This window comes from Kogia breviceps, chromosome 1, assembly GCF_026419965.1.
Source record: "Kogia breviceps isolate mKogBre1 chromosome 1, mKogBre1 haplotype 1, whole genome shotgun sequence".
NCBI lineage: Eukaryota > Metazoa > Chordata > Mammalia > Artiodactyla > Physeteridae > Kogia > Kogia breviceps.
In genome coordinates, this window is record NC_081310.1 from 117,260,057 (window position 1) to 117,281,850 (window position 21,794).

General features: G+C 39.2%; 1 pseudogene; it reads left to right on the forward strand.

Annotated features, from left to right (window-relative positions):
- Positions 1 to 16,285: 16,285 nt before the first annotated feature.
- Positions 16,286 to 20,702, forward strand: LOC131762947 (ribosomal protein eL22-like pseudogene; annotated as a pseudogene).
- The last annotated feature ends 1,092 nt before the right edge of the window (positions 20,703 to 21,794 follow it).

Sequence of the window (21,794 nt, forward strand, 5' to 3'; positions counted from 1 at the left end):
ATGGAATTACTTTGCTCTCCTTTATGGCTGAGTAATATTCCATTGTGTATATATATATATATACATCACATCTTCTTTATCCATTTTTCTGTTGATGGACATTTAGGTTGTTTCCATGTCTTAGCTATTGTAAATAGTGCTGCTGTGAATATTGGGATGCATGTATCTTTTCGAATTAGAGTTTTCATCTTTTCTGGATATATGCCCAGGAGTGGGATTGCTGGATCATACAGTAACTCTATTTTCAGTTTTTTAAGGAACCTCCATACCATTATAGTGGCTGGACCAGTTTACATTCCCACCAACAATGTAGAAAGTTCCCTTTTCTCCACACCCTCTCCAGCATTATTTGTAGACTTTTAAAATAATTAATTAATTAATTAATTTAGTTTTGGCTGTGTTGGGTCTTTGTTGCTGCATGTTGACTTTCTCTAGTTGCGGTGAGTGGAGACTACTCTTCGTTGCAGTGCAGAGGCTTCTCATTGCGGTGGCTTATTTTGTTGCGGAGCACAGGCTCTAGGCGTGCGGGCTTCCGTAGTTCTGGCACACAGGCTCAGTAGTTGTGGCTCACAGGCTCTAGAGCACAGGCTCAATAGTTGTGGCACTTGGGCTTAGTTGCTCCACGGCATGTGGGATCTTCCTGGACCAGGGCTTGAACCCGTGTCCCCTGCATTGGCAGGCAGATTCTTAACCACTGAGCCACCAGGGAAGTCCCTGTCGACTTTCTGATGATGGCCATTCTGACTGGTGTGAGGTTTTGATTTGCATTTCTCTAATAATTAGCAACGTTGAGCATCTTTTCAAGTGCCTGTTGGCCCTCTGTGTGTCTTCTTCGGAGAAATGTCTGTTTAGGTCTTCTGCCCATTTTTTTTTTATTGACTTATAAAACTGTGCTCTTAACCTTTCCATTTCCAAAACCTTTCTTCTTCTCCTCTCAGTAAATGACAATTCTTTCAGTTATTCAGGCCAAAAACCTGGAGCAATACTTGATTCTTCTCTTTACTTCATACCTTAATTCCCACTATCAGCAAATCCTATCTATCCTACTATCAAAATATATCAAAAACCACTTATCAGGACTTCCCTCATGACACAGAGGTGAAGAATCTGCCTGCCAATGCAGGGGACATGGGTTCGAGCCCTGGTCCAGGAAGATCCCACATGCCACAGAGCAACTGAGCCTGTGCGCCACAACTACTGAGCCTGTGCTCCAGAGCCCGTGAGCCACAACTACTGAGCCCACTTGCCTAGAGCCCATGCTCTGCAACAAGAGAAGCCACTGCAATGAGAAGCCCATGCACTGCAATGAAGAGTAGCCCCTGCTCACCGCAGCTAGAGAAAGCCCGCGTGCAGCAACAGAGACCCAACACAGCCAAAAATAATTAATTAATTAATTTTTTTAAAAAACCACTTATCATTTCCACTACTAACAGCATGACCTACACCACCATTATCTCTTCTTTGGATTATTTTAATACCTTTCTAATTGAACTCCCTGCTTTTCTCTTCCTCTTTTACATTCTATTTAATTGATTTTTTATTGTTTGCATGTCAAAATACAGATTATTTTTTGTTGAAGAATAGTTGATTTACAATATTGTATTTGTTTCAGGTGTACAGCATAGTAGTTCAGCATTTTTGCAGATTATATTCCATTTTAGGTTATTGTAAGATAATGGGTATAATTCCCTGTGCTATACAGTAAATTCTTGTTGCTTATCTGTTTTATATATAGTAGTTTGTATCTGTTAATTCCATACCCCTAATTTGCCCCTCCCCACTTCCCTCTCACCTTTGATAACCACAAGTTTGTTTTCTATGTCTGTGAGTCTGTTTCTGTTTCGTGTATACATTAATTTGTATTATTTTTTAGATTCTGTATATAAGTGATATTATATAGCATTTGTTTTTCTCTGTCTGACTTATTTCACTAAGCATAATACTCTCTAAGTCCATCCACATTGCTGCAAATGGCAGTATTTCATTCTTTTTATGGCTGAGTAATATTCCATTTTATATATATACCACATCTTCTTAATTCAACTGTTTATTTATGGGCACTTGGGTTGCTTCCATGTCTTGGCTATTGTAAATAGTGTAAACATTGGAGTGTGTGTATCTTTTCAAATTAGTATTTTCATTCTTTCTGGATATATACCCAGGAGTGGAATTGCTGGATCATATGGTAGTTCTATCTTTAGCTTTTTGAGGAACCTCCATACTGTTTTCCGTAGTGGCTGCACTGCACCAATTTACATTCCCACCAACAGTGTACAAGGGTTCCCTTTCCTCCAAATCTTCTCCAGCATTTGTTATTTGTAGACTTTTTGGTGACAGTCATTCTGACAAGTATTAGGTGACACCCATTGTGGTTTTGATTTGCATTTCTCTAATAGCAATATTGAGCATATTTTCATGTGTCTGTTAGCCATCTGTATGTCTTCTTTGGAAAAAATGTCTATTGAAGTCTTCTGCCCAATTTTTAAAAAAAATAAATTTATTTATTTTATTTTTGACTGCATTGTGTGTTCGTTGCTGCACACGGGCTTTCTCTAGTTGCAGCAAGTGGGGGCTACTCTTCATTGAGGTGTGCGGGCTTCTCTTTGCACTGGCTTCTCTTGTTGTAGAGCACAGGCTCTAGCCGCGTGGGCTTCCGTAGTTGTGGTGTGTGGGCTCAGTAGTTGTGGTTCACGGGCTCTAGAGCACAGGCTCAGTAGTTGTGGCACATGGGCTTATTTGTTCCGTGGCATGTGGGATCTTCCCAGACCAGGGCTCGAACCTGTGTCCCCTGTGTTAGCAGGCAGATTCTTAACCACTGTGCCAAAATGGAAGCCCTTCTGCCCATTTTTTGATTATATTGTTTATCTCTTTGGTATTGAGTTGTATGAGCTGTTTGTATAGTTTGGATATTAACCTCTTGTTGGTCGCATCATTTGCAAATATTTTCTCCCACTCAGTAGGTTGTCTTTTCATTTTGTTGATGGTTTCCTTTGCTGTGCAAAAGCTTTTACGTTTAATTAGGTCCCATTTGTTTACTTTTGCTTTTATTCCTTTTGCCTTGGGGGACTAATCCAAGAAAATATTGCTATGATTTATGTCAAAGAGTGTTATGCCTATGTTCTCTTCTAGGAGTATTATGGCCTCATGTCTTACATTTAGGTCTTTAAAGCATTTTGAGTTTATTTTTTTATGTGGTGTGAGGGAATGTTCTAATTTCATTGTTTTACATGTGGCTATCCAGTTTTTCCAGCACCACTGTTGAGGAGACTCTTTTCTCCATTTTATGTTCTTGCCTCCTTTGTCATAGATTAATTGACAATAGGTACGTGGGCTTATTTCTGGGCTCTCTGTTCTGTTCCAGTGATCTGTGTGTCTGATTCTGTGCCAATACCGTGCTGTTTTTCTGCATTCTATTTTAGATCAAGTAGCTAGAGTGGTAGTATTTTTTTTTTAATTTTTTTTTTTTTTTTGCGGTACGCGGGCCTCTCACTGCTGTGGCCTCTCCCATTGCAGAGCACAGGCTCCGGACGCACAAGCTCAGTGGCCATGGCTCACGGGCCCAGCCGCTCCGCGGCATGTGGGATCCTCCTGGACCAGGGCACGAACCCGTGTCCCCTGCATCGGCAGGCGGACCCTCAACCACTGCACCACCAGGGAAGCCCAGAGTGGTAGTACTAAATGTAAATCATATCATGTCACTCTTCTGCTTAGCACCCTGCAATGTGAGAAAGTAAATAAAATTGGTAAATCTCTCTCCAGACTGATCAGATAAAAAGAGATGTCATAAATTACTAATATCAGTAATGAGAGAGGACATAATTACAGATCCTATACATATGAAAAGGATAATAAGAGAATATTATGAATAATTTTATGCCAATGCATTTGACAACTTAGATAAAATAGATATATCTCTTGAATGACAAAAGTATCGAAGCTTGTATGACTGGAAATGATGATCAAATGTTGAATATATGTGATAACAGCAAAAATCTAGTCAGAAGAAAAGCATGATTTCAGAGGAAAATCCTTCAGCTCATGATGTTTGTTGTAGTATTTGTTTTGCTCCTGTCACTATTGTTACTTATCCTTTATTATGTTAAGGAAGTTCTCACCTATTCCTGCTTTGCTAATTTTTTATTATAAAAACTGCCAACTTCTATTAATTTATTTTCCTTCATCTATAAGATAGTCCTATGATATTTTGCTATTATTTGTTAAGTGGTAAATTATCTTGACCACTGTCTAATATAAAAACAATTTTACATTCTTTTAAAAACATAAAAAAAACAAAGTATCCAGCATAGATGACCAATCAAAAGAAAATAACTATTAAAATTTTTAAATGGAAAAAAAATAAATTAAAAAAAAATAAAGTATCAAAGCTCACTCAAAAATAAATAGGTAGACCTTCAAGATGGCAGAGGAGTAAGATGTGGAGATCACCTTCCTCCACACAAATACATCAGAAGTACTTCTACAAGTGGAATTCCTACAAAACACCTACTGAATGCTGGCAGAAGACCTCAGACTTCCCCAAAGGCAAGAAAATCCCCACATACCTGGGTAGGGCAGAAGAAAAAAGAAAAAACAAAGACAAAAGAATAGGGATGGGACCTGCACCTCTGGGAGGGAGCTGTGAAGGAGGAAAAGTTTCCACACACTAGGAAGCCCCTTCACTTGTGGAGACGGGGGGTGGGTGGGGGGAGAAGCTTCGGAGCCATGGAGGGGAGCTCAGCAACAGGGGTGCAGAGGGCAAAGTGGAGAGATTCCAGCACAGAGGATTGGTACTGACTGGCACTACCAGCCTGAGAGGCTTGTCTGCTCACCCACCGGGGCGGGTGGTGGCTGTGAGCTGAGGCTAAGATTTGGAAATCAGACGCTAGGGAGAGTACTGGAGTAGGCTGCATAAACACAGCCTAAGGGGGCTAGTGCACCACAGCTAGCCGGGAGAGAGTCCAGGAAAAAGTCTGCACCTGCCGAAGAGGCAAGAGACCATTGTTTCGGGGTGCGTGAGGAGAGGGGATTCAGAGCACCACCTAAACGAGTTCCAGAGACAGGCGTGAGCTGCGGCTATCAGCTTGGACCCCAGAGATGGGCATGAAATGCTAAGGCTGCTGCCGCTGCCACCAAGAATCCTGTGCGCAAGCACAGGTCACTATCCACATGCCACCCCCTGCAGGAGCCTGTATAGCCCACCACTGCCAGGGTCTCGTGATCCAGGGATAACTTCCCCAGGAGAACAAACAGTGAGCCTCAGACTGTTGCAATGTCTTGCTGGACTCTACTGCTACAGGCGCCTACCACATTCCAGTTATGAATACCGTACCCCTCCCTCCCTCCCAGCATGAGTGAGCCAAGCCCCTTAATCAGCCGCTGCTTTAAGCCCCTCCTGTCTGGGCAGGGAACTGATGCCTGTGGGCGACCTACATGCAGAGGTGGGGCCAAAATCAAAGCTGAACCCCAGGAGCTGTGCAAACAAAGAAGAGAAAGGGAAATTTCTTGGTGCAGCCTCAGGAGCAGCAGATTAAATCCCCACAATCAACTTGACGTACCCTGCATCTGTGGAATACCTCAATAGACAACAAATTGTCCCAAAATTGAGTTGGTGGACTTTAGGAACAACTATAAACTTGGGGTTTGCTGTCTGCAATTGATTTCTTTCTGATATTTATGTTAATCTTAGTTTAGTTTTTAGCACTTGTTATCATTGGTGGATTTGTGGTTTTGTTTTGTTGCTCTCTTCTTTTTTTTTAAATTATTTTTTTTTATGTTACCAATTTTATTTTTAATTTTCTTTCTTTTTTTTCTCCCTTTTCTTCTGAGCCGGGTGGCTGACAGAGTCTTGGTGCTCCAGCCTGTTGTCAGGCCTGAGCCTCTGAGGTGGGAGAGCCAAGTTCAGGACATTGGATCACCAGAGACCTCCAGGCACCACATAATATCAATCGGTGAGAGCTCTCCCAGAGATCTCCATCTCAACACTAAGACCCAGGTCCACCCAATGGCCAGCAAGCTCCAGTGCTGGATGCCCCATGCCAAACAACTAGTAAGACAAAGACACAACCCCACCCATTAGCAGAGAGGCTGCCTAAAATCATGCTAAGTTCACAGACACACCAAAACACACCACCAGACACGGCCCTGCCCACCAGAAAGACAAGCTCCAACCTCATCAGCCAGAACAAAGGCACCAGTCCCCTCCACCAAGAAGGCTACACAAACCACTCAACCATCCTCATCCACTGAGGGCAGACACCAAAAACAACGGGAACTACAAACCTGCAGCCTGTGAAAAAGGAGACTCCAAACACCGTAAGTTAAGCAAAATGAGAAGACAGAAAAATATGCAGCAAAGTAATATTGAGGGAGCAAGGTAAAAACCCATGGGACTAAAAAATGAAGAGGAAATAAACAGTCTACCTGAAAAAGAATTCAGAGTAATGATAGTAAAGATGATCCAAAATCTTGGAAATAGAATGGAGAAAATACAAGAAAAGTTTAACAAGAACCTAGAAGAACTAAAGAGCAAACAAACAATGATGAACAACACAATAAATGAAATTAAAAATTCTCTAGAAGGAATCAATAGCAGAATAACTGAGGCAGAAGAACATATAAGTGCCCTGGAAGATAAAATAGTGGAAATAACTACTGCAGAGCAGAATAAAGAAAAAAGAATGAAAAGAATTGAGAACAATCTCAGAGACCCCTGAGACAACATTAAACACACCAACATTCGAATTATAGGGGTCCCAGAAGGAGAAGAGTAAAAGAAAGGGTCTGAGAAAATATTTGAAGAGAATATAGTTGAAAACTTCCCTAATATGGGAAAGGAAATAGTTGATCAACTCCAGGAAGTGCAGAGAGTCCCATACAGGATAAATCCAAGGAGAAACACACCAAGACACATATTAATCAAACTATCAAAAATTAAATACTAAGAAGAAATATTAAAAGCAGCAAGGGAAAAGCAAAAAATAAGGTACAAGGGAATCCCCATGAGGTTAACAGCTGATTTTACAGCAGAAATTCTGCAAGCCAGAAGGGAGTGGCAGGATATATTTAAAGGGATGAAAGGGAAAAACCTACAACCAAGAATACTCTCCCGAGAAAGGATCTCATTCAGAGTCAATGGAGAAATTAAAACCTTTACAGACAAACAAAAGTTAAGAGAATTCAGCACCACCAAACCAGCTTTACAACAAATGCTAAAGGGACTTCTCTAGGCAGGAAACACGAGAGAAGGAAAAGACCTACAAAAACAAACGCAAAACAATTAAGAAAATGGTAATGAGAACATACATATCAATAATTACCATAAACGTAAATGGATTAAATGCTCCAACCAAGAGACATAGATTGGCTGAAAGGATACAAAAACAAGACCCAGGGCTTCCCTGGTGGCGGGTGGTTGAGAATCTGCCTGTTAATGCAGGGGAAACATGTTCGAGCTCTGGTCTGGGAAGATCCCACATGCCGCGGAGCAGCTAGGCCCATGAGCCACAACAACTGAGCTTGCGCGTCTGGGGCCTGTGCTCCGCAACAAGAGAGGCCACGATAGTGAGAGGCCCACGCACCACAATGAAGAGTGGCCCCTGCTTGCCACAACTAGAGAAAGCCCTCACACAGAAATGAAGACCCAACACAGCCCTAAATAAATAAATAAATAAATAATTTTTTTTAAAAAGAAAGACCTGAATTTGATGAACTACCAAAAAAAAAAAAAAAAGACCCATACATATGCTGTCTACCAGAGACCCACTTCAGACCTAGGGACACATACAGACTGAAAATGAGGGTATAGAAAAAGATATTCCATGCAAATGGAAATCAAAAGAAAGCTGGAATAGCAATTCTAATATCAGATAAAATTGACTTTAAAATAAAGACTATTACAAGAGACAACTAAGAACACTACATAATGAGCAAGGAATTAACCCAAGAAGAAAATATAACAATTGTAAATATTTATGAATCCAACATAGGAGCACCTCAATACATAAGGCAAATGCTAACAGCCATAAAAGGGGAAATTGACAGCAACACAATAATAGTAGGGGACTTTAACACCCTACTTTTACCAATGGACAGATCAACCAAAATGAAAATAAATAAGGAAACACAAGCTTTAAATGACACATTAGACAAGATGGACTTAATTGATATTTATAGGATATTCCATCCAAAAACAACAGAATACATTTTCTTCTCAAGTGCTCATGGAACATTCTCCAGGATAGATCATATCTTGGGTCACAAATCAAGCCCTGGAAAATTTAAGAAAATTGAAATTGTATTAAGTATCTTTTCCGACCACAATGCTATGAGACTAGATATCAATTACAGGAAAAAAAAACCTAAAAAATACAAACACATGGAGGCTAAACTGTATGCTACTAAACAACCAAGAGGTCACTGAAGAAATCAAAGAGGAAATCAAAAAATACCTAGAAACAAATGACAATGAAAACACAACAACCCAAAACCTATGGGATGCAGCAAAAGCAGTTCTAAGAGGGAAGTTTATAGCAATTCAATCCTATCTCAAAAAAACAAGAAAAATCTCAAACAACCTAACCTTACACCTAAAGCAATTAGAGAAAGAGGAACAAAAAAATATCGAAGGTTAGCAGAAGGAAAGAAATCATAAAGATCAGAACAGAAATAAATGAAAAATAGGGGCTTTCCTGGTGGCGCAGTGGTTAAGAATCCGCCCACCAATGTGAGGGACACAGGTTCAAGCCCTGGTCTGGGAAGATCCCACATGCCGCGGAGCAACTAAGCCCGTGCGCCACAACTACTGAACCTGCGCCCTAGAGCCCGTGAGCCACAACTACTGAGCCCACGTGCCACAACTACCAAAGCCCACGTGCCTAGAGCCTGTGCTCCGCAACAAGGGAAGCCACTGCAATGAGAAGCCCGTGCACCACAATGAACAGTAGCCCCTGCTCGCCACAACTAGAGAAAGCCCATGCACAGCAATGAAGACCCAGTGCAGCCAAAATAAATTAATAAATAAAATATTTTTTAAAAAAAGAAAGAAAGAAATGAAAAAGAAATGAAGGAAACAATAGCAAAGATCAATAAAACTAAAAGCTAGTTCTTTAAAAAGATAAACAGAATTGATAAGCCATTAGCTAAACTCATCAAGAAAAAAAGGGAGAAGACTCAAATCAACAGAAGTAGAAATGAGAGAAGTAACAACTGACACTGCAGAAATACAAAGGATTATGAGACATTACTGCAAGCAACTATATGCCAATAAAATGGACAACCTGGAAGAAATGGACAAATTCTTAGAAAAGCACAACCTTCCAAGACTGAACCAGGAAGAAATAGAAAATATAAACACCAATCACAAGCACTGAAATTGAGACTGTGATTAAAAATCTTCCAACAAACAAAAGCCCAGGAGCAGACAGCTTCACAGGCAAATTCTATCAAACATTTCGAGAAGAGCTAACACCTATCCTTCTTAAACTCAATAAAATACAGCAAAGGGAGGAACACTCCCAAACTCATTCTACGAGGCCACCATCACCCTGATACCAAAACCAGACAAAGATGTCACAAAAAAAGAAAACTGCAGGGCCAATATCACTGATGAACATAGATGCAAAAGTCCTCAACAAAATACTAGCAAACAGAATCCAGCAGCACATTAAAAGGATCATACACCATGATCAAGTGGGGTTTATCCCAGGAATGCAAGGATTCTACAATATATGCAAATCAATCAATGTAATACACCATATTAACAAATTGAAGACTAAAAACCATATGATCATCTCAATAGATGCAGAAAAAGCTTTTGACAAAATTCAACACCCATTTATGATAAAAGCTCTCCGGAAGGTAGGCACAGAGGGAACTTACCTCAACATACTAAAGGCCATATATGACAAACACACAGCCCACATTGTTCTCAATGGTGAAAAACTGAAACCATTTCCTCTAAGATCAGGAACAAGACAAGGCTGCCCACTCTCAAAGCTATTATTCAACGTAGTTTTGGAAGTGTGAGCCACAGCAGTCAGAGAAGAAAAAGAAAAGGAATCCAAATTGGAAAAGAAGATGTAAACCTGTCACTATTTGCAGATGACATGATACTATACACAGAGAATCATAAAGATGCTACCAGAAAAATAGGAGAGCTAATCAATGAATTTGGTAAAGTAGCAGGATACAAAATTCATGCACAGAAATCTCTTGCATTCCTATACACTAATGATGAAAAATCTGAAAGAAAAATTAAGGAAACACTCCCATTTACCAATGCAACAAAAAGAATAAAATACCTAGGGATAAACCTACCTAAGGAGACAAAAGACCTGTAGGCAGAAAACTGTAAGACAGTTATGAAAGAAATTAAAGGCGATAAAAATATATGCAGAGATATACCATGTTCTTGGATTGGAAGAATCAACATTGTGAAAATGACTATACTACCCAAAGCAATCTATAGATTCAATGCAATCCCTATCAAATTACCAATGTCATTTTTCACAGAACTAGAACAAAAAAAATTTCACAGTTTGTATATAAACACAAAAGACCCCAAATAGCCAAAGCAATCTTGAGAAAGAAAAACAGCTGGAGGAATCAGGCTCCCTGACTTCGGACTATACTACAAAGCTACAGTAATCAAGATAGTATGGTACTGGCACAAAAACAGAAATATAGACCAATGGAACAGGATAGAAAGCCCAGAGATAAACCCACCCACATATTGTCACCTTATTTTTCATAAAGGAGGCAAGAATATACAATGGAGAAAAGGCAGCCTCTTCAATAAGTGGTGCTGGGAAAACTGGACAGCTACATGTAAAAGAATGAAATTAGAACACTCCCTAACACCATACACAAAATAAACTCAAAATGGATTAAAAACCTAAATGTAAGGCCAGACACTATGAAACTCTTAGAGGAAAACATAGGCAGAACACTCTATGACATAAATCACAGCAAGATCCTTTTTGACCCACCTCCTAGATAAATAGAAATAAAATCAAAAATAAACAAATGGGACCTAATGAAACTTAAAAGCTTTTGCACAGCAAAGGAAACCATAAACAGGATGAAAAGACAACCTCAGAATGGGAGGAAATATTTGCAAATGAAGCAACTGACAAAGGATCAATCTCCAAAATTTATAAGCAACTCATGCAGCTCAATATCAAAAAAACAAACAACCCAATCCAAAAATGGGCAGAAGACCTAAATAGACATTTCTCCAAAGAAGATATACAGGTTGCCAACAAACACATGAAAGGATGCTCAACATCACTAATCATTAGAGAAATGCAAATCAAAACTACAGTAAGGGGGGGCTTCCCTGGTGGTTCAGTGGTTAAGAATCCGCCTGCAAGTACAGGGGACACAGATTCGAGCCCTGGTCCAGGAAGATCCCACATGCCGCAGAGCAACTAAGCCAATGTGCCACAACTACTGAAGCCCACATGCCTAGAGCCTGTGCTCTGCAACAAGAAGCCACCCAATGAGAAGCCTGGGCACCACAATGAAAGAGTAACCTCCACTCACCACAACTAGAGAAAGCCCACACACAGCAACAAAGACCCAATGCAGCCAAAAATAAATAAATAAATTTATTTTTTTAAAAAAACTACAATGAGTTATCACCTCACACTGGTCAGAATGGCCGTCATCAAAAAAATCTATAAACAATAAATGCTGGAGAGGGTGTGGAGAAAAGGAAACCCTATTGTCTTGTTGGTGGGAATGTAAATTGATACAGCCACTATGAAGAACAGTATGGAGGTTCCTTAAAAAATTAAAAATAGACTACCATATAACCCAGCAATCCCATTACTGGGCATGTACCCTGAGAAGACCATAATTCAAAAAGAGATGTACCATAATGTTCATTGCAGCACTATTTACAATAGCCAGTACATGGAAACAACCTAAGTGTCCATTGACAGATGAATGGGTAAAGAAGATGTGGCACATATATACAATGGAATTTTACTCAGCCATAAAAATAAACGAAACTGAGTTATTTGTAGTGAAGTGCATGGACCTAGAGTCAGTCATACAGAGTGAAGTAAGTCAGAAAGAGAGAAACAAATATGTATGCTAACACATATATATGGAATATTAAAAAAAAAGGTTCTGAAGAATGTAGTGGCAGGACAGGAATAAAGATGTAGATGTAGAGAATGGACTTGAGGACAGGGGGAGGGGGAAGTGTAAGCTGAAATGAAGTGAGAGAGTGGCATTGACATATATACACTACCAAATGTCAAATAGTTTGCTAGTGGGAAGCAGCTGAAAGTAACAGCAGCAGAAAGTAACAACAATGTAACAATGTAAAGCAATTATATTCCAATAAAGATGTTAAAAAATAAATATATAAATAAATAGGTAAACTTAGTGCCCTATACATTCAATTTATAGTTAAAATCTTTCCCACAAAGAAAACTCCAGGCCCAAATGCTTTCACTGGTGAATTCTATTGAACATTTAATGAAGAAATAATACCAGTTATATATAAACTCCTACAGAAAATTGAATACTAGATTGTACTTCACAACTCATTCTATGAAACCAGAAATACCCAGAAACCAAAACCAGACAAAGGTATTATAAGAAAAGATAACTACAGACCATTATTCCTCATGATATCAATGAAATAATTTTTAACAAAAATTCAGCAAATCCATTCCAATAACATAAACAAATGATCATACATCATGAGCAAGTGGGGTTTATCCCAGAATACAAGATTGGTTTAACATTTGAAAATCAATATATGTAATTAATTGTATTAACATATTAAAGGTTAAGAACCACCATTACAATAGAAGCAGAATAAACATTGGACAAAATCCAAAATCCATTGCTGAAAAAAAACGGTCAGTAAGTATCATCGACCTGATAAAAGGCATCTATGAAAAACTCCAAGCTAGTGTTGTACTTGGATTGACTGGTGGTGTCTAAGATCAGGAACAAGGCAAGGATGTCCACTCTCAGCACTTTGATTCAAAATTTTAATGCAATAAAGCAAGAAAATGATTTAAGACCACCAAGATTGGAAAGAAAGAAGTAAACTAGATAATCTTTATTCACAGACAACATGGTACTTTATAGAAAATTGTTTGGAATCTAAAAAAAAAAAAAAAAAAAAAGGCACTAAAACTAAAAATTAAGGTTAGCAAGTTTGTAGGATACAAGACCAATATACAAAAGTCAATTTTATTTCATGTAGAATTAGCACTGGACATTTTTGAAGTAGAAATTTTAAAAAGCAGTACTATTTTCTTTTTTCTTTTTTGGCCATGCCTCACGGCATGTGGGATCTTAGTTCCCTGACCAGGAGTTGAACCCGTGCCCCTTGCAGTGGAAGTCCCTTAAGTTTTAGTTTGTTGTTTTAAGCAGTACTATTTTCAGTAGCACCAAACATATTTAAAACTTAGGAATATATCTGACAAAAGATTTGTAAGACCTGTACACTGATAACTACAAAATATTACTGAGAGAAATCAAAGAAGATCTAGATAAATAAAGAGATATAACCATGTCCATTGATTAGAAGATTCAGTGTGGCTAAGAACTCAGTTCTCCCCAAATTGATCAATGTAATCGATGGAATCCTAGTCAAAATCCTTTTTAAACATTTTTTGCAGAAATTGATAGGCTGATTCTAAAATTCATGTTAACTGAAAAAAAAAAAAACAGTATTAGAGTAGGTGAAACAACTTGAAGAATATGAGCAAAGTTGTAGGACTTAACTACCTGATTTTAAAACTTATAAAGCTATGGTAATTGGGATGGGTGGTATTAGTGTAAAGGTAGCTAAACCAATCAATGGAACAGAAAAGAGAGTCTAGAAATATATTCATACAATTTTTAACAGAGGAACAAAGGCAATTCTGTGGAAGGATAGGCTTTCAATAAATGGTTCTGGAATAATTAGATATCCATAAGCAAATAAATAAGTAAAATTCTTTTCATACCTCATATCATATACAAAAATCAACTGAAAATGGATCATGGACCTAAATATAAAACCTGAAACTATAAAGCTTCTTTTTCCACCCCCTAGGTATTTACCCAAGAGAAATCAAAGTGTATGCCCAAATGCAGGCATGTACACAAATGTCCATAGCAACTTTATTTGTAATAGCCACAAAGTAGAAGCAACACTATATTAGAGTTCTCCAGAGAAGCAGAACTGATAGTGTGTAGATAGATATAGATTAATTATAAGAATTGGCTCACATGGTTATGGAGACCAAGAAGTCCCATGATCTGTTGTTGGCAAGATTTTGTATCATGTTAGGTGGAATTATGACCCTCTTATGGTCATAACAAGTGGACAAGCTGGAGAACCAGGAACCAGAAGGTGCTAATGTAATTCAGTCTGAGCCCAAAGTCCTCAGAATGGAGAGATGGGGCGTGAAGGGAGAGCCAGTGATGTAAGTTCCAGTCTGAGTCCCAAACCCCAAGATCAGGAGTGCTGATGTCCAAGGGTAGAAGATGGGTATCTCAGCTCAAGCAAGAGCAAGTGAATTCACTCTTCCTCTACCTTTTTGTTCTATTAAGTCCCTCAATGGATTGGATGGTACCCACCCATTTGGGTAAGGGGTGATCTTCTTTACTCAGTCTACTGATTCAAATGGTAATCTCTTCTGGAGACACCCTCACAAACACACTCAGAAATAATGTTTTACCAGCTATCGGGGCATCTCTTAGTCCAGTCAAGTTGACATGTAAAATTAACCACCACAAACACAAATTTCCATCAACATGTGTATGTATAAACAAATTGTGGTATAGCAGTACAATGGAATGCTACTCAGCAATAAAAAGGAACAAACTACTGATAGAAACAACAACATGCATGAATCTTAATTATGCTGAGTAAAAGAAGATAGACAAAAACACATACGTTCTGTATGATTCCACTTACATAAATTCTAGAAAATATAACTAATCTACAGTGACAGAAAGTAGGTCAGTAATTGCCCAAGGGAAGAGGAGAAGGGTGATGGTGAGCAGAAGGGATTACAAAAGGGCACAAGGAAACTTTTGGTTACGATAGACATGTTCATTATCGTGAATATGGTGATGGTTCCATTGGAGTATACATATGTCAGAACTTATATTGTACACTTTAAATATGTGCAGTTCATTGTCCATCATATCTCAATAAAGCTGTTGAAAAAATTAAAACCACCACTGGCCTGTGTTTCCAAAGGCCTATATGGATTGGAAGATTCATCATAATGGCTTACCAAGCCACACATGATCTGGCTCATAATTATCTCTCTGACTCCATATCCTGCTACTCCCTTCTTTGCTTTCTGCATTCTACACACACTGGCTTATTTACTTTTCCTAGAATATTCCTCAAGTGCTTCTAACTCAGGGCTTTACATGAGTGTTCCCTCTATCTAGAGTACTCTTCCCCCAGATATTTCCATGCCTAGCTCATTTACCTCCTGTGTTGGTCAGTTTTATGTGTCAACTTGGCTAGGATATAGTCCTGAGTTATTCAATCAAGCAATAACTAGGAGTTTCTCTGGTTGAACTCTAGTCAAAGAGAGTTCAACCCCCTCAGGTCCTCACTCAAGTATGACCTTCTCTAGTGAGGTAGTCCTTGGCAATCCCATTTAAAATTGCAACCCCTGACTATTTGGATCTCCTTTCCTGCTTTATTTCTTTCCAGTGAACTTATCAGTAGAACTTTAGCCCCTTTAGGATAGGAATATTTTTCTCTGTTGTCCATTATTTTAACCACATTGCCTACAGCAATACCTAATATACAGTAAGAATGAATATTTTTGTAAGAGATATTAAGAATACAGAGAAGGTACCCTTAATCCATCTCACTCTACAGGAATCAGGGAAGACTTCCTAGAGGAGACAACATAGTTGAAAGCATTTAGGGTGGGAGGTGACATCTAGAGTAAGAGAATTTAATATAAGCAGGGAGAACGGCAAGTTCAAAGTCCAAAAGGCAATAATGGTATTGCTAACGTGTATTGTGTACTTACTATGGACCAGGGATTGTGCGTATGTACTCTCTTCATGAATCTTCACAATTACATGAGGGAGGTACTAATACAGTACCAATTTTATAGATGTGGAAACTGAGGCACAGAGAGATTTGGTACCTTGCCCAAGATCACACAGCTCAGGAAGAAGCAGAACTGGGATTTGACCTCCAGAATTTGCATCAGCTCCACTGAGAGAACTGACATGGTGAGTATGTGGAACGTCCCATAATTCAGTGTGTCTGAAGGGTGGAATATGAGAGAGCATGGAGAGACAAGAGAAGACACAGGTGAGTGGACCCTGCATTCTGGAACTGGGTCTTGTTTCTATCTCCAACTAGCTGTTGGTCTCTGAACTTCAGAGAGGAAATTGTATCAAGATGTGTGTACAGTGCTTACCTGGTGGCACAGTGGTTAAGACTCCACCTGCCAATGCAGGGAACACGGGTTAGAGCCCTGGTCTGGGAAGATCCCACATGCTGCAGAGCAACTAAGCCCATGCACCACAACTATTGAGCCTGCACTCTGGAGCTCACATGCCACAACCACTGAGCCAGTGTGCCACTACTACTGAAGTCCATGCGCCTAGAGCCCGTGCTCCGCAAAAAGAAAAGCCACTGCAATGAGAAGCCTGAGCACTGCAACGAAGTAGTAGAGTAGCTACTCTACAGTTGTAGCTACACTGCAACGAAGAGTAGCTCCCGCTCACCACAACCAGAGAAAGTCGGTACACAGCAACAAAAACCCAACACAGCCAAACATAAAAATAAAAAATAAATAAATGTATTTTTTTAAAAAAGATGTGTGTAGGATCCCTCCTAGTTATAAGAGGCTGTGTGTCTGGATACCACCTATCTCAGAACCGTGCTAAGTGCTGTTATGGTGATGGGGTGGGGAGTGGGTGAGGAGGGGGGAAGCAGAGATCAAAACCATAGTTTACATGCCAGCTGAAAAGTCAGGACAGGCACAAACAGACTACTTGATAACAACAGAGACAGTCCCTAAAGGGGCAGGTATCTGAAGACTTCAACTTGCAAATAGAGTTTAGAGAAGGCAAAAGTGAGTAGGAATTCTCTCCCATGGAATTGGAAAAGATATTCACAAATCATATATGTGAAAAGGGATTACTACTCAGAATATATAAAGTACTCCTACAACTCAACAACAAAAAACAAACAATTCAAAAATGAGCAAAAGGTAAAGCAATTATACTCTAATAAAAGTGTTTAAAAAAATGAGCAAAAGGGAACTCCCTGGAGGTCCAGTGGTTAGGACTTTGCACTTCCATTCAGTGGGCCCTGGTTCAATCCCTGATCAGGGAACTAAGGTCCCACAAGCCATACACGTGGCCAAAAACAAAACAAAGAAAACAAAACAAAACAAAAATGAGCAAAAGGCTTCACAGTTCTCCAGAGAAGATATACAAATGGCCAATAAGCTCAGAAAAAGATGCTCAGTGTCACTATGTCACTAGCCACTAGAGAAAATGCAAATCAAAACCACAGTGATGGGCTTCCCTGGTGGCACAGTGGTTGAGAGTACGACTGCTGATGCAGGGGGCACGGGTTCATGCCCCGGTCCGGGAAGATCCCACATGCCACAGAGCAGCTGGGCCCATGAGCCATGGCCACTGAGCCTGCGCATCCGGAGCCTGTGCTCCGCAATGGGAGAGGCCACGACAGTGAGAGGCCCGCGTACGGCAAAAAAGAAAAACCACAGTGAGATACCATTTCACATGGCCCATCCATTAGGATGTCTGTATCAAACAAAGAAAAAAGAAAGAAAGAAAAGAACAAGCTGTGACAAGGATGTGGAAAAATTGGAACTTGGTGCATTGCTGGTGGGAATAAAAAATAGTTTGGCATTTGAAACGTGATCCAGCAATTCCACTGCTGGTTATATACACAAAATAACTGAAAGCAGGGACTCAGATATTTGTATACTCATGTTCATAGCAGCATTATTTACAATACCCAAAAGGTGGAAACAACCCAAATGTTCATCAACAGATGAATAAACAAAATGTGGTATATACATAAAATGGAACATTATTCAGCCTTAAAAAATAATGAAATTCTGATACATGCCACAACATGGGTGAACTTTGAAAGCATTTTGCTAAGTGAAATAAGCCAGTCACAAAAGGAAAAATGACGTATGATTCCAACTATATGAGATACCTAGAGCAGTCAAATTTAGAAAGACACAAAGTAGAATGGTGGCTGCCAGGGACTGGGGAGAGGAGGGGGTAGGAAGTTGTTGTTTAATAGGTATAGAGTTTCTGTTTTGCAAGATGAAAAGAGTCTCGCAGATTGGTTACACAATGTGAATGTACTTAACACTATTGAACTGTACACTTAAAAATGATTAAGATGGTAAATTTAATGTTATGTGCATTTTACCACAATATAAAAAATTAAAAAGAGAAAAAGCAGTAGTGGAGCTAGGATTCAAATCCAGGTCATCTGATGACAATACGTGCTCTTAACACTAGGCTACACTAGTCCTGCAGTTAATCACTAGTCCATGAGCCTTAGAAGGTAGTTTATCTGTCACACTGTCTATTCCACCTATATGAGGTATCCAGAATAGGCAAATTCATAGACAGAGAGAATAGAATAGAGGTTACCAGGGGCTGGAAGGAGGAAGGAATGGGAAGTTATTTTTTAATGGATACAGATTTTCTGTTCAGGATAATAAAAAAGTAGACCTCACACCATAAAACATTCTTTTCTCTTGTGACATGATCCACTAACTTAATAGTGCAAATGGCATTGCCAGAATAAACACTCTTCTGATCACTACTTCCTTGAAATTCATGAGGATTCTTCAGTTCATAATGAGGTTATAGTTCATTTGGACCCAGGCTTACCTATATTCTTGTGTCCTAATAAAGCCCAAACTGAAGATCTCCACAGAGGTCACTCAGGGGTTTACCTAAGCACCCACCTACTTTTCACGAATTCTTACTAGGACTTTAAAGACCTTAGATTACCTTGTTATTTTATGTTCATCCAATACATAGTTAACATTTTGCTGCATTCTAAAGATGAAGTGAGCTCTAGGATGGGTATTAATCCATTAAATTTTTTAGCTAGAATATCATAAGAAAAGTTTTTGTCAAACCAGAGTTCATTGCCTAGGGCATGATTTATACAAAGAGGGCAAAGCTCTCACTTTCAGACTATCTGCAAACCATTCATTTTCCAGGCTCACTATCAAACAAGAGGATTCTTGGCTAGGACTCCTAGTTATTGCCAGCAATGGATTCCCGACTTTTCTGAAATTGCTATTTAATGAAGTTCTCAGTAATTCACCCTCTTCCATGAAAACCTAAACATGACCAGGCATTGTGTGATATAAATTTAGCTCTCTAACCACCTCCTTCAATCTGGAACTAACTAATTATTACAAACCTTTTTTTTGTTTGCACATGAGCAACCTGGACAGGTCCTTGGTGTTCTGACTCAATTTTATAGGAATCTGATTCAGTTCTGACTAAAAAGCATGGAGACCAATTGCTTACCACAACCTCCTCGAATTATAGCTTTATAATAACTTTTTTAATGTTGATTTTTAAAATTGGCTGCCATTCAAACCCTGGTGGATTGCAAAATGCCCCTTCTTGTCCTCCTGTTCACCCTGGCCAGGCTCCCCTTTCATTGGGGACCTGTCTTAGTCCTTTCAAGCTGCTATAACAAAATACACAGACTGGGGCTTCCCTGGTGGTGCAGTGGTTGAGAGTCTGCCTGCCAATGCAGGGGACATGGGTTCGTGCCCCGGTCCGGGAGGATCCCACATGCCATGGAGCAGCTGGGCCCGTGAGCCATGGCCACTGAGCCTGCACGTCTGGAGCCTGTGCTCCGCAATGGGAGAGGCCACAACAGTGAGAGGCCCACGTAATGCAAAAATAAAAATTAAAATTAAAAAAAATATACACAGACTGGATAGCTTATAAACAACAGAAATTTATTTCTCACAGTTCTAGAAGTTGATATCCAAGATCAGGATGCTAGCACAGTCGGGTGAGGGCTTTTTTCTGGGTCAGAGATGTCTCATGGTGTCCTCACATGGCTAGGGATCTCCTGGATCCTCTTTTATAAGGCACTAATACCATTTATGAGGATCCCCACCACATTTGAAGCACCTCCCAAAGCCACCACCTACTAATACCACCACCTTTGGGGTTAGGATTTCAGCATGAATGTGTGGGGTTCACAGACATTCAGATCATGGCAGAGCCTGTTCTCATTGGCTATCAGCTAATTCTCTCTTAAATGAGTCAGCCAGTCTCTTTCTAATTGCCCAGCCAGTCTTCAGGTGGTGCTGCCACAAGAAGCCTAAGAAGTCAACCTGGAAGTTTAATTTGGACCTTACTCATCCAGTAGAAGATAGAATTTTGATTCTGGAAATTTTGAACAGTTTCCATGAGAGAAGGTTAAAGTCAATGGAAAAACTGGAGATCTTGGGAATGTCATTCACATTGAATACTTCAAGAATAAAATCACAATTGTTCCTGAGAAATAGTTCTCTAAAAGGTATTTGAAATATCTTACCACAAAATATCTTAAGGAGAACAATCTTCATGATTGACTTTATGTGGTTGCATCTGACAAGGAGACTTATGAAGTTTGTTATTTCCAGATTAGTCAAGATGAAGACAGCTCTGAGTCTGAGGACTAGGTGAAGCTGCCCCTTATAGGGCTTTGAAAACAAATGAGGCATGCAGGAGAAATAAACATCTAGAAAAGGACTTTTAGTTTATTAGTGAATAAAACATTGTAATCTGTTAAAAAAAAAAATGAGTCAGCCAGATCGGCATACCTGGGCTGATTTACCTGTGCTTTCCCATCCCCTCCACCAGTGGTTTTATTATTGCACATAACAATATTTTGAAAAATCATCAAGAGCTTTGCAAACCATACTGAAAATCCTAGACCCTATGCAAAGCCTTCTCTGTGGAGATGAACAAGGTGGCACCATAGCAGTGTCAGAGGTCTGCTAAAACATAAAATTTAAATAAAACCCAAAGTTTTATAGCATAATGCCCAAAATGTTTATGCTTTGATCAAAAATCACTCATACAAAGAATCAGGAAAATCTCTCAATATGAATGAGAAAAGGCAATAATCAAATACCTATATCCAAATGATATAGATGTTAGAATGGTCTGTCAAAGAAAGGTTTTGAAGACGCCATCATAATAATGTATCAGTGAGCCATTATGAACAGATTTGAAACCAACGAAAACAGAAAGTCTCAGTAAAGAAATAGAAGATAAGAAAGGGGCAAATGGAAATTTTAGAACTTAAATATAAAATACAGTAACCAAACTAAAAGTCAATGGATGGGCTCAATAGCAGAACTGAGGGAACAGAGGAAACAATACATGGACTTGAAAATAGAACAATAGAAGTAACTCAACCTGAGAAACAGAGATAAAATAGACAGAAAAATAAAATGAACATAGAATCAGGGACTTGTGGAGCTATACAAAAAAATATAGTGGTTGTGTCACCAGAGTCTTAGGAAGAGCAAGAAAGGGGACAGAGATTAAAAAGTATTCAAAGAAATAATGGCTGAAAAATTTCCTAAATTTCCTGAAAATTTGTCCAAAAGACATAAGCTTACAAATTCAGGAAACTGAGTGAATCCTAAATAGCACAAACCCTCAAAAACTATGCCAGGAAACATCATAGTCAAACATCTGAAAACTAAAAACAAATAAAAAATCTTGAAAGCAGCAAAAGAGAAAAGATACATTATTTATAGGGG